The sequence below is a fragment of the Melanotaenia boesemani genome, chromosome 13 (genome assembly GCF_017639745.1).
Source record: "Melanotaenia boesemani isolate fMelBoe1 chromosome 13, fMelBoe1.pri, whole genome shotgun sequence".
Lineage (NCBI taxonomy): Eukaryota > Metazoa > Chordata > Actinopteri > Atheriniformes > Melanotaeniidae > Melanotaenia > Melanotaenia boesemani.
Window position 1 is genome coordinate 33,980,638 of NC_055694.1, and position 14,486 is coordinate 33,995,123.

Sequence of the window (14,486 nt, forward strand, 5' to 3'; positions counted from 1 at the left end):
TCCAGTGTGGTGATGTACGTGGCAGATCCAATTCTCTCCAGCAGGTCATCAATTCTCGGCATGGGATAGGCGTCAAACTCTGAAATGGCGTTCAGCTTTCGGAAATCGATGCAGGGCCGTAGTGAGCCATCCTTTTTGGTTAGGAGGACCATTGGGCTACACCACTCTGATTCTGATGGCTCGATCACCCCCATCTCCAGCATGGTTGTGATCTCCTCCTTCAGTTTCCCAACCAGCTGCTGAGGAACACGGTATGGACGTTGTCTGATGGGTTGGTTGTCCTTTAACCGGATGACATGTTGCGTGACTGAGGTTCTGCCTGGTGTTGCTCCAAACAGGGACGGTGCCTCCTGGAACACTTGTAGAAGGTCTGATGCTTGGTCTGGTGTGAGATGGGAAATCACTGGTGTTGCAGTCTGGGTTAAGGTGTCCCAACCTGGGTTTTCCTTCTCAAACTCTTCCTCTCTCACCACTAGGCCCACCGTCGCCACCTGATTCTGAGGTTCTTTCCATCTCTTTAGTAGGTTGACATGGTAAGTCTGTTTCGGCTTCTTCTTCTCAGGATGATGCACTTCATATGTCACAGGGCCCATTTTCCGGGTAATGGTGTACGGTCCTTGCCACTTTGACAACAGTTTACTGTTGGAGGAAGGAAGGAGTAGGAGCACCTTCTGACCTGGTTTGAAGTCCCGCTGTCGTGCCTGCTGGTCGTACCATCTCTTTTGTGTCCGTTGTGCCTCTTGTAAATTACTTTCTGCTTCTTCTTTGTATTTGGCCAAACGTTCTCTCATCTCCAGGATGAACTGCACCACACCTCTCTCTTCTGTGTTGCTAGCAGGACCTTCCCAGCTTTTGCGGAGTAGATCCAGGGGTCCCTGGACGTCCCAGCCGTACAGGAGTTCAAACGGGGCAAAACCGGTGGATGCTTGAGGAACCTCACGATAGGCAAAGAGGAGGAAAGGTAACCAGCGATGCCAGTCCTTACCCGTGTCAGCCACAAATTTCTGCAGCATTCGCTTCAAAGTCTGGTTGAATCTCTCGACCAGTCCATCAGTCTGCGGATGGTAGGGTGTGGTGTTAATAGCATGGATGCCTAGCTGTTTGTGGAATTGCTGCATCAGTCTGGAGCAGAAATTGGTACCCTGGTCTGTCAGTATCTCATCAGGGATCCCCATTCTGGAAAACAGTTCAACCAAAGCATGGACAATGGCTGAAGAAGTGATGGTGCGCAGGGGAAAGGCTTCAGGGTACCGGGTAGCGTAGTCGCAGATGACCAGGATGTATTGATGTCCCTGGCTGCTCTTTACCAGTGGTCCAACAATGTCCATGGCAATCCTTCGAAATGGTGTGGAGATAACTGGAAGTGGTTGAAGGCAAGCGCGATCTGACCTGCGAGGAGTACATGTTTTCTGACAGGTTGGGCATGTCATGCAGTATGACTGAATGTCTGTGTACATACCAGGCCAATAAAACCGTGAGCTAACGCGTATGTAAGTTTTATGTCGTCCAAGGTGCCCAGCCCATGGAACAGTATGAGCTAAATGCATTACCAAGGGTCTGCAGCTAATTGGGATTACAAGGCGTTTGTGGTTGTCACTGCTTATATATAATATACCATTTTCAACAATAAAGAAATCATTCCCCACAGGATTAACATTCCCAACATCCATCACCTTGGCAAACAGGGGCTCCAATGTGCTATCTTGCTTCTGTAATTCCACAATATTTTCAGGTATCTCCCATATTTTGTCTGTGTTTAAACCTTGTACATTGTGTTCAGTTATACCAAGCTGTTTTTCAAAACGACGTTGCCGTCTAGACTTTTTAGGCCCTTTTATGCCCCCCTCACACAGACTACCATCCAAGTCTGGGAGAGGCATGACCCCAGCCTTTGCCTGGGCTCTAGTAATAACCGGACAAGAAACACACTCCTGGTCATTAGCATTAGCAGTATTATTGGTGTTAGCATCAACATTATCAGTCCCAGCAATTTCATCAATCTCCCCTTTCTGTAGCAAACACATCAACACTGGCAAGTCCCTCCCCAAAAGAAGGTCCACAGGCAGATTATCTACCACCCCAACAGTCAGAAAATAAGGCTGCTCATCGATTAACACAGTTATTTCAGTCTGAGGGTAAGCATGATTATCTCCATGAACACACACAATGTCTGTGGTATTACTGTAGTCCATCCTACCAACTGGAACAAGACGTCTGTTGATGAGTGATGTAAAGCTACCACTGTCAATTAGTGCTGTTACAGATTCACCATTCACTGTCACAGTTTTATATGCGCTCTTCCTCATTTTGTCATTTTCAGTTGGTTCCAGCTCATTTCTGGGTACATAACATGCACCAGTGACTTTTGTTTTTTTTCAGTGGACAAACTGAAGCTTTGTGTCCAGGCTGCTGACAATAATAGCAAATCAGTGTCTTACCGGTTGCTGGTTGTTCAGTCCCTGTGCTGGTGATACCTGGAGGATGTCGTACTGTTGCTCCCCGTTGTGTCCAGACCTGCGATATCGGAAGGGCTGGAGGCCGTACGTTGGTGGTGGGTCGAGCCAAGGTGGTGGTACGTGTAGATGGTCCTCCTCTGCGTGCATTGAGGTACTGTAGAGCCAGTTTTGCTGCTGTCAATCCATCTGCTGGTTCATGCTCCTTCACCCAGGTTCTCACCTCTGGCGACAGGACGCGAAGAAGTTGCTCCAGGATGATGGCCTCCCCGATCTGCTCTTTGGTCCGTTGCTCCGGCTGAATCCAACGGCGGTAGAGTCCTTTTAAGCGGTGATATGTCTCAGTGGGCGTTTCTCCATGTGGCACAGATGCACAGCGGGGTTCTTCGCCAACCAATAAAACAGGCAAGTCGCTTGTCAGTTTGTGGTGGATTTATTGTGCCCGTGGCTCCCAAACGGTGCTCAGCAGTGCAAGAAATGTCCAAAAACTCCAGTGCCAATTATATTTACATATTTACAAAAAGAAAAAATAAGAAAAATAACAAACATACAACTTTTGTCTCTCTCTAGACCAGCCAAAAATAATCCAACCTTTTGTCTCCGCTCAATCCTTCCAGTTGCCAGCAATGCAACTCAATCAATGACTCTCCTCAGGCTTCCCTTTAAATACTCTAAGCCCCGCCCCTTATGCTTAATAATCCTTAATTTCTACAAATAAATCACTTTAGTTAAGTTCTTATTATGTTTCCACATAAATAAAATAATTACAAAAATAACACAAATTCTACACATTCGTTTCGAAGATTCACATTAATCACAGTAGTAGAAACAGCAAAATAATAAATGGTTTTTAAAAATAAAAATGTTTGGCGCAAACCGGGGTGCTCACGTGGTCGTGACGTCACTTCCGGATGTCGGCCAGGTCGGCTACTTAACAGTGGGTTGGATATGGCCTCGGGTTTGACCAAAGCCACAGCAGTGACAGGAAGAGGACGGTAAGTAACCAGCAAACGCCATATAATCAATCAGCCTTGCAAAATATTAAGTGTGCACCCTTAATAAGTCGCTACGTGAGGCAGACTGTATTCCTGTGTGGTTTACTGTTGTCATATGACTGTCGGACTTTGGCGGGAGTTTGTCCCCGGGGAACTGACTAGGCGAGTATGTGTGTGTGTGTGTGTGTGTGTGTCTGTGTGCGCGTTTATGGACTCAGTAGGGACAGCTGTCAGTGACGAGACGGCTTCGTCACACGATGACGTTGAGTACAAACTGACACGGCAATCTTTATAGCATCTTCGTGTGATTTTCTCCATAGTTTAGCTTCTCTCACTCCAAGCAGACAGACAGCCCCCTCTTCCAGAAAACTCTCCTGCACATGTTGTTGTTTCAGGTGAAACGCAATGAAGCATGGAGGCTGCAGCTAGCTAGCTAGCAGGCTTGTTTACGCTCGCTAAGAGATGGAGGCTGCAGCTAGCTAGCTAGCAGGCTTGTTTACGCTCGCTAAGAGATGGAGGCTGCAGCTAGCTAGCTAGCAGGCTTGTTTACGCTCGCTATGAGATGGAGGCTGCAGCTAGCTAACTAGCTAGCAGGCTTGTTTACACTCGCTAAGAGATGGAGGCTGCAGCTAGCTAGCTAGCTAGCAGGCTAGTTTATGTTCACTCAAAGATGGAGGCTGTCTGCAGGTGTGAGCGCAGCTCACCTGTTTGCACGTAGAGGGTGCACACATTATGTAATTACACGCCAACATGAGAGTAAGATAAATAAAACCAGGCTGTTTACTTTTTATATTAAAGGACAGAATATAAAGCTGTTCTAGAAGAAAGGACCTTAGATCACTGCTGTTGGGATGTGGTGCTAGATTAAAATGACCTAAATAATAAAATAGGATATTTTATACAAAAACATGAATAAAAAATATAGATTGAGTAATTATAGAAAATATAAAATGAATTTCTTGGTGGGGGTTGATATTGGGGGGTCAGGGAAACACTGGGTTTTATTACGTGTGTAAGAGCTGGTAAAAAGTTTGTTAACAGGGAAAAATCACAATGAAGTTAAATTTAACAGAGTTTACTTAAATCCTACTGGTGTCTTTCTATGCTGATAATCATTTACAGTGTTTTTGAGGAGGTTTAAAACACCAAAATATATGTTGTGTATCAGGATAAGGCAAAAAAATGCGGATTTGAGTTTCATGCCATTCGTCCAGCCCTGCTTCATCTTGTGTGTTTGCTTAAAGATTCTCGGCCATAAAACTCATCGTTGTCAAAGCAGAACATGCATGTTTCTGTGTGCGATGCAACAGGATTTTTTGTTGCATGCTAGTTTCCTGTGTCTAACATCTCTGTATTTCATCATCAAGCTGCTCCTGTTGTCTCCGCCTTCTTTCTGACCAGTGAAACAACGCCTCCTCAAAGCTGGCACACTTCCAGCTGCAGCTCATAATAATAATAATTCTGCCTCCCTGAATAATAATTCAGGTAAGCTTATGATAAAAACTAAGGGTCTGATAACATGACAACTAAATCAGCTATAATAATATTTCTGCATCCAGCGGGCACTAAATGAAAAAGTTAACATTTTACAACATTTTCCTGTTTTAGAAATGTCTGTTTATATGTAAAAATTCCTGATGGATGTTTTCAATTCCAACCATGTAAATTGTGGCTTCGCCACGGTGGCAGTTTCTTCCCGTAAAGCTGGCGTGAAATTCAGTTCGGTTGCAGCGAGGTGTGCACGGCTGCATGTGGGAGCGAGTGTGTGGACGTGAGCTGTGCAGCATGGGTGGTGAGGCACACTCTAATGCGAAGGAAAGAAAAAGAGAGCAAGAGAAGAATGGGGAGAGAGGGAGGAAAAGAGGGGCAGAGTGAGCGAGGTGGATGGATGGATGGGAAAGAGGAAGATAGAAATAACAGAGACGCTCTGGTCAGGCACGCGATGCTGGGCTGGAATCAGGTCAGGCCCACACAAGGCCTCCCTCGCACACACTCTCAACAAAAAGGTTCTGTGCAGCAGAGGACACTTGTGCAGGGTTGTAAAGAACCATTTAAAGGAACAGTGCAACGTTTTTGGTCATATTCTGTTTCTAAATATGCAGTTTTAGTATCTTTTCCAGCTAGAACTGGCTGCAGGCTTCCTGTGTTTGTGCCAACAAGCTAGGCTGAACACCTCCAGAGCAAAAGAGATGAAAAATGACACATTCTGGTCAGAAATGTGGCCAAAATTTCCCTTAATGCATCATAATGCGCATTCTAATAATTCCACAGTGATAAGCTTGTAAGTATTTTCCATTTCACAACAGAAATCCAAAAGAGATAAAAGGAAAGCTGTTAGGAAGTTTGCTTTTCAAGCATTTGACCACACCTCCTGTGTTCAGCCCACACTTCACAGTGGGTTTAGTGGCAATTCTGAACTGGCTGTGGGTGTGAGTCTGAGAGGGAGAAAGTCTTAGAGTGTCCCGCCTCTCACTTTACAGCAGCCTGAGGACAGATTTAGCACAGCTGATGGGTTGATGGGTGGCGGGGAGGAGGTGAGTCTGATATAACATCCTCAAATTGTCCTCAGGTAAATGTTCTGCATCCTGACTGAGTTCATGTGGTCTCATGGTTAAAGGCTCTTATTCCATGAAGCATAGCTCAGCAGTCAGACGTAAAGTAAAGAAACGTGACACTCAGAGTGTGCAGCTAAAAGTAGACGACACACTTTTCTCATGCACAAACATAGTCACACGTACAAGCGGGGCTGCAGCCCCCGAACATGCCTGAAATGGGACCCTTGTGTGCACCTCAGAGCCTCCACATCACCACCTCTTCACTCATTGGACAGCTAGCTTGTAGCCCCCGAGAATTTTCCATGCTAAACCGCTGATGCTAACGGGCTGTTGCGTTAATTAAAGCTGCCTTGGAGGAGGGACACGCCTCCCATCTCACTCTTCTGACAGACAGATGACCGAGAGCTGGCCGTCTCACCTTACTGGAAACATGAGCCGGCGGCTGGCGGGCCGATCAGCAACCGGAGACGCGTAGTGGACCAGACTCATCAACATGACACTGAAAAACTTACTATGTGGGTCATGTTTTATGAGTCGCCTTAATATGCAGCAAGTTTTATATTATAAAACGTGAATTCTTGGGCGACTATTTAAAATAACAGTTTCATAATTCAGTTGCAGTAAAATGACTAAAGACCTGCAACAGTTGGCTGCTTTGAATCATTTGAAACCTTTTGTTGGAGCCTGCCATTGCTGCATGATTCATCAATCTCATCATTAGTCATCATCCACTCGCTATGATCCGTGAAGGTGTGACCAAAGAAACTCCTCCAAGACTTACAGACGCTCATTTCCATCAATCCCTGCAGATATTTTACCCTCCAGATCTGCTGCAGACTGTAAAAGAAACCTGATCTAAGACATTTCTGTTTGTAGACATTAAAGCAGGATATAACGTAAACCTTACTCCTCAAGGGCCATGATCCTGCAGGTTTTCCATGCGTCCCTGCTCCAACACATTATATTCAAATGAATGAGTCATTGTGCAGAACTTCATAGGCTGTTGGATCCATTTACTTTCAGCCAGGTGTGTTGGAGAAGGTAAACAGTAAAAACCTTCAGGACAGTCGCTCTCAAGAATCAAACCAAATATTTATAGAACTATTGAATTAGTAAAGTCCAACTGTACCAAACAAATCCCATCCATCCATCCATCCATCCATCCATCTATACCAGTGCAGGGTTGTAGGGGCCCCAGCTGAGGCTCAAACCAGGAACCTTCTTGCTGTGAGGTGAGGGTGCCAACCACCACCCCACCATGCAGGAATGTTCAGCTTCATGTGTATAGCACCAGTTTTACCACAAAGTCACCTTAACACACTTTCAAAGATGCCATATGATATTCAAACCAGTTAAAACAAATTCATTAACCCTTTTAAAGGTCCCCAGAATGTTTTTCATTCATGCCCTGTGTCATCTTCATTTAGTCCTCACCAGGAGCACATATACTGATCTTTACCATGACTCTAAAAGTATTCACACAGGCCCTGTGGTTGCAGAGAAACATTTCATTATGTTGGGCAGTTTCAGGTTCAGAGAGTTAAATTGATCTAGTCCCGTTTATAACAACTGTGTTCAAATAAGCCAATTCATCAAACATAAATAAATACAGATCTTTCAAATGATTACAGACATTTCCAGTTTGAATTGATGTTGATGGATTATTGATCATTAAATTGATGTATTAAAATATTATGCCTTTGTTTTTTTTAATGGTACAGACGCATTGAACTGAATTTAATGCTTCAAACTCATTTAAGGACATTTTGAGCCGAACTGTTTCATTCTTTATATAAGCACAGCCCTGTCTGAAGGCGCCGTGATGCTGATTTTTGAACTCCGTCTCCTAAACCAGATGTGATTTAACTCATTTGTCTAATCTTTCTGGTACATTAAAACCGCAGTGGAAAAGCAAACAACCTCAGTTTGAAGACATCTTTAAGTTCCCGGGTCTGAAAGAGCCGCGTACCTTCAGCTGAACTTGCAGTTTAAATGGATGACGTCTGGGACGCATAAATACAGCTTTGATAATGAGCAGCGAGATCAGTTCTAAATGAAAACGTCGCCACAGACCAGACGGACTTGTGAGTCTCGTTAGCAGCAGCAGCCACAGCCCGGCCCACCAGCCAGCCAGGAAGCAGTCTTGTCCATTCCAATTTAGTCCAGGAAGACTGCATTTGCTTAGCAACCACATTAGTGCTCCAATCACAGCAGCAGCATTTGGGATAATGTAGGGCCAGAGCGCTGTGCTGTGTGTGGAGGCGGTGCATTAGCCTCACGCACACACTCCCGATGACTGCCTCCGTTAATGCTGCTGCTCTCTGCAAGCATGAAAGGAAGAGGAAGAGTATTTTTTGCACTCAGGAGTGCCTCGCCTAGCCCACTTACAGAGAGAGGAAGAGGAAGGGAGAGAAACGTTGTCTGGCACCTTGAAACACACTAAAGTAAACCCATTATCGCTTCCCCCTCCCTCTGTACGCCGCGGAGGTGTCTGCCTGTCTGCCTCCCCCCTCCTTTCAGACAAATGGACTGAAATAGAAATTTCCGTGTTAGCCGCTGCGGGTGCTGGCTGCGCTCTGTTGCACCAACGCACACACAAACAAACACACTCGGAGGCATCCTCTCCAGGACCTTGCAGCTATTTCTGGAAGGAACTGCCGGTCGCTGAACTTCAGGTGGAGACGAATTAACACTCTGAATGTGGGACTTTGTACGACACACCCAGAGCAACGCCAGCTAATGACGCCCACGCCGTGTGTGTGGGGGGGCGGGCTGTAAAGCTGAGAGTTCAGGGTGGCAGGCTCAGCTGCATCATGGAGGGCAGAAAACAACATTCATTGCTGTTTTTACTATCACAGATGGCCTTTAGAAGACCTACTGTACAGAAACACACACATAGCCGACAAGTCAGCCACTGCAGGGTTAACAACGGCCTGCAGGCTATGTCTGCATATCTGTTTATGACTGCCAAAGGCACCCACAGTCATGAGCTTGTTATTTCTTTTAAAATACTATCCCTGTTTGTCAGCAGCTCCTTTAACCCTCATTTACTCTGGACTGAAATTGTAGGAGCCTCATGTGACAGAGGAATTTCACTACACACTCGCTCAGAGGAAACGTCTCTATTTTTACTCAGATTTCAGACCAAAGCCTGCTCATTTATGCTCTGTAGTCTAATTCCTACGGTGGCCCTGAAGTGTCACAGCAATACAAAGTCACAACACGAATACAAAAGCCGCAACACTAATTATCAAAAACATTAACACACTTTGAGAGCTGTTTGATGGGGACGGTGAGTCATGTATCTTTTACGTAAGGACGTAAGGAAACTGTATACCAATTTGTCCCCACAGGCAGGCTATAAAAAGTAAGTATTATATTGCCAGGTAATGCAACCGTAGGCTGATCAAAATATGGGCATAGTTGCCGATGCTGTCTTGACTCCGGTTGGTTCTGAAGCTAGCCTGGAATACAGAGACCCATCCAATATGGCGGCACTTCCTGTCTCGTAATGTCCGTCGGTGCTCAAGTTGTGCTGTGTAAAAAAAAAAGTCTAACTTCCATTGCAGCTTTTGTATTCGTGTTGCGGATGACAGACGGCAACACATGACAACGCTAGAAACGGACGTCACTACTTACGTTCCTAAGGGAGCAGAAATGGGCCTTATGACCGGCTGCATGTGTGTTTTACGTCCAATTATAAAGTTTAGTTTTTGGCTTTTAAAACTCTTCATGACCTCGGTCCTGCAGATCTAATAGATCTGGTTTGGGAACCCTCTCAGGTTGTCTGGGAGAGGTCTTTGAAAGAGAACTGAAGTAATAATAATAGGGTTATACATGGAGAATTTCTTTCTTTCATTAAAAATAGTTTTTCAGTTTTTCACCATCCTCTGAATACAACTGAACCCATTTAGTGTTGGGCTGGAATTTGTTGTTTTTTATTGTTCTTTATTAACTTTTTGGATTTGCATTCTGGTAAACACTATGCTGCATCCAGTTTAGCATAAAAAAGGGATAAATGTATGAAGTCTGATTGATGAGTCATGTTCGATGTCATTAAAGAACCAGAAAACAGGGTTACCAAGCAGCAGTGACGCATGCCTGTTTTTTTTTTTTTTTTGTTTGTTTGTTTTTTCTTGTTTTTTAACTTAAGTTTTTCACAGAAATAAACTTTTTTTATCTTTTTGTTTCTACCCTTCCCTGTGCATATTAACAATATGTACAGGGAACATTAAGGACTGATGTACATTAGGAATCCACACCGGTGTGGACGGGATAGAAATATCGAACAGGTCTTTTGATGTCAAAGCATCTTGCAGGAATTCTACCAAAGTCTCCTGCAGGATGGTTTAGCAGGTCCAAAACACGAGAAGTTGCATTGGATCAGATTTTTTTTAAACATAAAACACATTTAATTTCTATTAATATCTAATCATTTCTAATGTTAATCTACATCTAATATGCTAGCAAGATGCCATCAAAACTGTAATAAAAACTCAAGTTTTCCTGTTATCTCTTTTCTTTCTTTTCTTTTTTTTTCTTTGTGAAGAAAAACTGTAATAATTCCTCATTTGAATCTGAAACAAACAGCAGGCCAAATCTGAGCCTCTCAGTGTGTCACCAATGGGGCTAAAAAGATAATGAATCATTTGTAAACTACCACTTCTGGGACCACTCATCAACCATCCCAGCTCGTCTTTCCCTCTTTAATATCGCTGTAAATAAAATTATCTTTATGGTTTGGACTTAAAAAGTTTTTTATTTAGAAGACTGGAGAGGCAAGACAAGCTTTATTAAAGGCTTTAAACCTCCGATAATACTAGCTCAGGTATTATCAGAGGTTAACACTAGCATTCTTTATCATTTGGCTCAGTTAGGCTTACGATGAAAATCGATGCCTGAAACGATGAATTTTCTGCATGTGTTCGGTCATGCAGATGAATCTTTGGCTGCTCATCGAGTTTTTCATGTCTGAGCATCTGCCCAGCAATCGTGACTTTGTGCATAAAGAGAAGGAAGAACGGGAAGTTGACCACGTGGGTTTTTTTTCCAGGTCAACTGGGAAACTTCCTTCCTCTGTTTTCTTTAGTTTATTGGCCAGATTTTTTATGTAACCTCAGATTCTGGCAGCTCCTTCTCTTGGATCCTGCGCACAGGGCTGCAGGCTTGCCTCCGACGGGACGCTGCTGTTGGTTTTGTTTTTAGAGGTGTTTTTCGCTGCTGGGGTATATCTTTTTGAGGCCAGAGCACAAAGAGGCCCTTTGGTTCAGCGCAGGGCACTGGGCAGCCTCAAAATCCAGTCGAGTGGCCAGTACATGCTGGTGTTTTCCACTCCAGAGTCGGACACTTTGTTCCTCTGTTGAACTCTGGGAGAAGCCCGGCTCTGGAGCCAGATCACATGGTTTCCAGTGGGGAAGGGAGAAGGTCTGGAGTTTAGGTTTCAGAAGCCGGATGCTGTAGACAGAAGCTGGAGTCAGATCAGGATTACATGCCTGTGTTTGTCATTGCATTATAAAAATCTCTTTGGCAAAATAAAACTCGGAAATATAGATGATGTGTCTTTAAAATCTCCCTGAGTTGTCCCCTCTGACTTCTTAGTGGCTTCTTGACTTTTCTTACAAATGAATTCCAACTCTACAAAGTCTTCCAGACTTTAGAGCGATCCGGAAGATAAACCAGAATCTGCTGATAATAAGAAGGAAGCCTGAACCTTTCAGGACATGCAAGTGTGTGTGCGACTCTTGCATCAGTGCTGAAGACGCTTCCGACAGCAGGGCGGAGTCGCGAAACGAAGGCAGTGCAGTGTCGAAACCAGAAGCGCACGTCTTGCTGCTTGCGGTGCACATTCACACCGACAGTCTGCTGGGTTGTTGTGGCCGACAGCCGACACTCGGCTCACCCCAGCTTTACACAGAAAAAGGGAAGTGGGAGGGATTTCAGCGCTTTCAGAGGGTCATGTGATGCATATGTGTGCACATGTGCTGTGTTTTCACTTTGAACAAAAAAAAGGGTTCATCTCTGTGTTTCTGGCTGTTGTCCACTGACAAGTCACCCCACACGGGGTCACATGATGAGGTGGGGCTTTCATGGGAGCAAACTCTGGTATCAGCAACCTCTGTGACCCCGCTGACGAACTGTACAACCAGGCGAGGAACAACAGGAACACCCAGTAGACAACATTTGCACAACCACAGAGAATGTCCCTTACAGAGCTTGATGTTTGTGCAAGAGTTACTCCAATACATTGAGTCAACAGAGGTTTAATTCTGGACGTCAGTGGAAGGTTTTTGAGTTCAAAAGTTGCGACAAGGCTTGTTGATGCAGAAAATAGTGCTTCATAGCTGTCATGTTGCCATGCAGTTATCTGAAAAATAACCAAGTTTTTGTTGTGGTGAAAGGAGACAAAACTGAACTGAGTCGAGGCAGCTGGCGGAAAAGAGAGCAGAACTTGTGTTATTTCCTGTCCTCCAGCTCATCCCCGTTTTTCTTTCCTCCCGCCTCACTCCAAGCCCAGGTTGGGAGGAAAGGCGGCTAATGGACACATTAGCTGCCGGCTGTTCCCTCTGCGACGATTAGGTGGCCGTGAGGTCATTCCTTCACTTCAGCTCCCATCCACATCAGGGATCCATCATTTCATTAGTGCCGTCAGGGAGGAGGAGGAGGAGGAGGAGGAGGAGGAGGGGAGCGGCCAAGCCATCGGTGTTGGAAGTATCCCTTCCTTGGCTCGGCCATCTATCAGTTTCACGGCTGCTTCTTGTCAGCATCAAAGCAAACTACACGAGACAAACGAACAAACACTGGACACGATAAGAGTGTTTTTACCGTGTAAGGATGCCTGAGCGATCAGGAGAGGATGCTAACGGCGATTACTGCCGGCTCTGGTGATGACTGAACGCCGTTCATTAGACACACTGATGAAGGACATCCAGGTTTTTACAGCCTGCTTCCTTCATCTCGTGGCCTGGAAACCAAATATGTTCCCAGTTTTGGAAGTTATTCTAAAAGAAAGTAAAAAAAGTGTGTGCATGTAGTGCATGTGCATCTCAGCTGTGGGTGTGTGCGTCTGCTGGACCTGAGATGTATTGATCGAGGCAGGAAGTGGGATCTGATGTTTCATAGCGCTTCCTGAGTCGGATGGCTGCACCACCGACAGTGAGAGCAGTGAGCGGCGGGGGTCTGGGTGGGCGGAGGAGGAGGCCCTGACATGGGGGAAGTAACCAGCTCAAAAAAAGGCAGAGAGGAAGAGAGGAAGGAGTGAAAAGACAGACATAACACTTCAGCTGTGTCCTTGAGCTGAGACTAAACACCGCCTCCTGGCTGTGCTTCTCCTCCCAGCTCGGACCTCTGCAGAAAATCAATCCTTCGTCTCAGACAAAGAGCTGATGCATTCAGCTCTGTGCAGGGCTGCAAACCAGTGTATGCACATCCCCTCGTTCCACCCTCGTTCCCTTCATTTCCACTCCTGTCATTTCCATTTAAAAAATTCAGCTTGCACAAAACGTTGTCAGACACGGCAGTGACAGAGGCAGAGAAGAAGAAGTATGTTTTCATAAGATGTGACGTTCAGATACTCATCGCAGAAGTAGAGAAAAGGAAATGTGTGAAATATCCTGGTATCAGTTCTTGAACTAAAGCTTCAGAATAGAAACAAAGGAACAGGGACATTCAGGTGAGTTGAGAGCTCTGAGGAAAGGACCCTGAAAAGGCTGGACCCGCAAAAGCAGCAGCCATCTTTTCACAGAACAAATACAGCATATTATTGTGAGGTCTCAACTTTTCTGTCGTTTTCACTCCATAATTTAATGTAAAGCTTTTTTTGCTTTGTTATTTACATGCTTTCATATAATGTATTATGAGTTTTGCACACCATTTTAAATGTTTAACATTATTTGAATTATTTCTATTTCTCTTTATATGTTCTGTTATGTAAAGCAACACTGATCTGCTTTTATGTGTGAAAGGTGCTGTATAAATAAACTTGACTTGCCTCAAAGCACCAGCAGCAATCACTATTTCTACTTTCTAGTTTGATCAAACCACCTCGCTCAGGTTTTTTATATCTTCATGAATGCAACAACTTTAAAAGAGGAAAAATGCACATTTACACTCATCGATGTAGCTAGAGAAAGACGGCATTGGACTGAAATAAGGATCGGGGCAATTTGGCCCAGATTTCCAGATTTGGTCAAGTATGTTTGGAAGACTTGATGCAACTGAACTGAACTTTTAATGTGTGTTTTCACCAGCCATCCTTGCTCAAAGGACAAAAACACCAAAGGTGATGCCACAAAGAGCAGAAGACCAGATGCAAAACACTTGGAAAAACCAAACATCGGGGAAAACCAAGTCTGAGATGTGACTGTCTTCATCCTGCAGGTCAGAGGACGGAGACGCTTCCACTCCTCCAAAGTACTCCTGCGTGTCAGACATGAGGTCTCCGTCGCGATAACGCCGGTGGGAAAAGTGTGACTGCAATGCAAACC

General features: G+C 44.8%; 1 protein-coding gene and 1 long non-coding RNA gene across 3 annotated transcripts in view; one reads left to right on the forward strand and one right to left on the reverse strand.

Annotated features, from left to right (window-relative positions):
- skia (v-ski avian sarcoma viral oncogene homolog a) overlaps positions 1 to 14,486 on the reverse strand; it is an 84,718-nt gene that overhangs the window by 56,975 nt on the left and 13,257 nt on the right. The gene's annotated exons all lie outside the window — the stretch shown is intronic.
- Positions 408 to 2,828, forward strand: LOC121651333. 2 transcript variants are annotated; one of them, XR_006012427.1, is made up of 6 exons: positions 408 to 533; positions 1,649 to 1,732; positions 2,016 to 2,135; positions 2,321 to 2,341; positions 2,457 to 2,572; positions 2,669 to 2,828. It is a non-coding gene; the product is annotated as an uncharacterized LOC121651333 (long non-coding RNA). The 2 variants fall into 2 exon arrangements; XR_006012426.1 differs by lacking the exons at positions 408 to 533; positions 1,649 to 1,732 and having other exon boundaries at positions 1,889 to 2,135.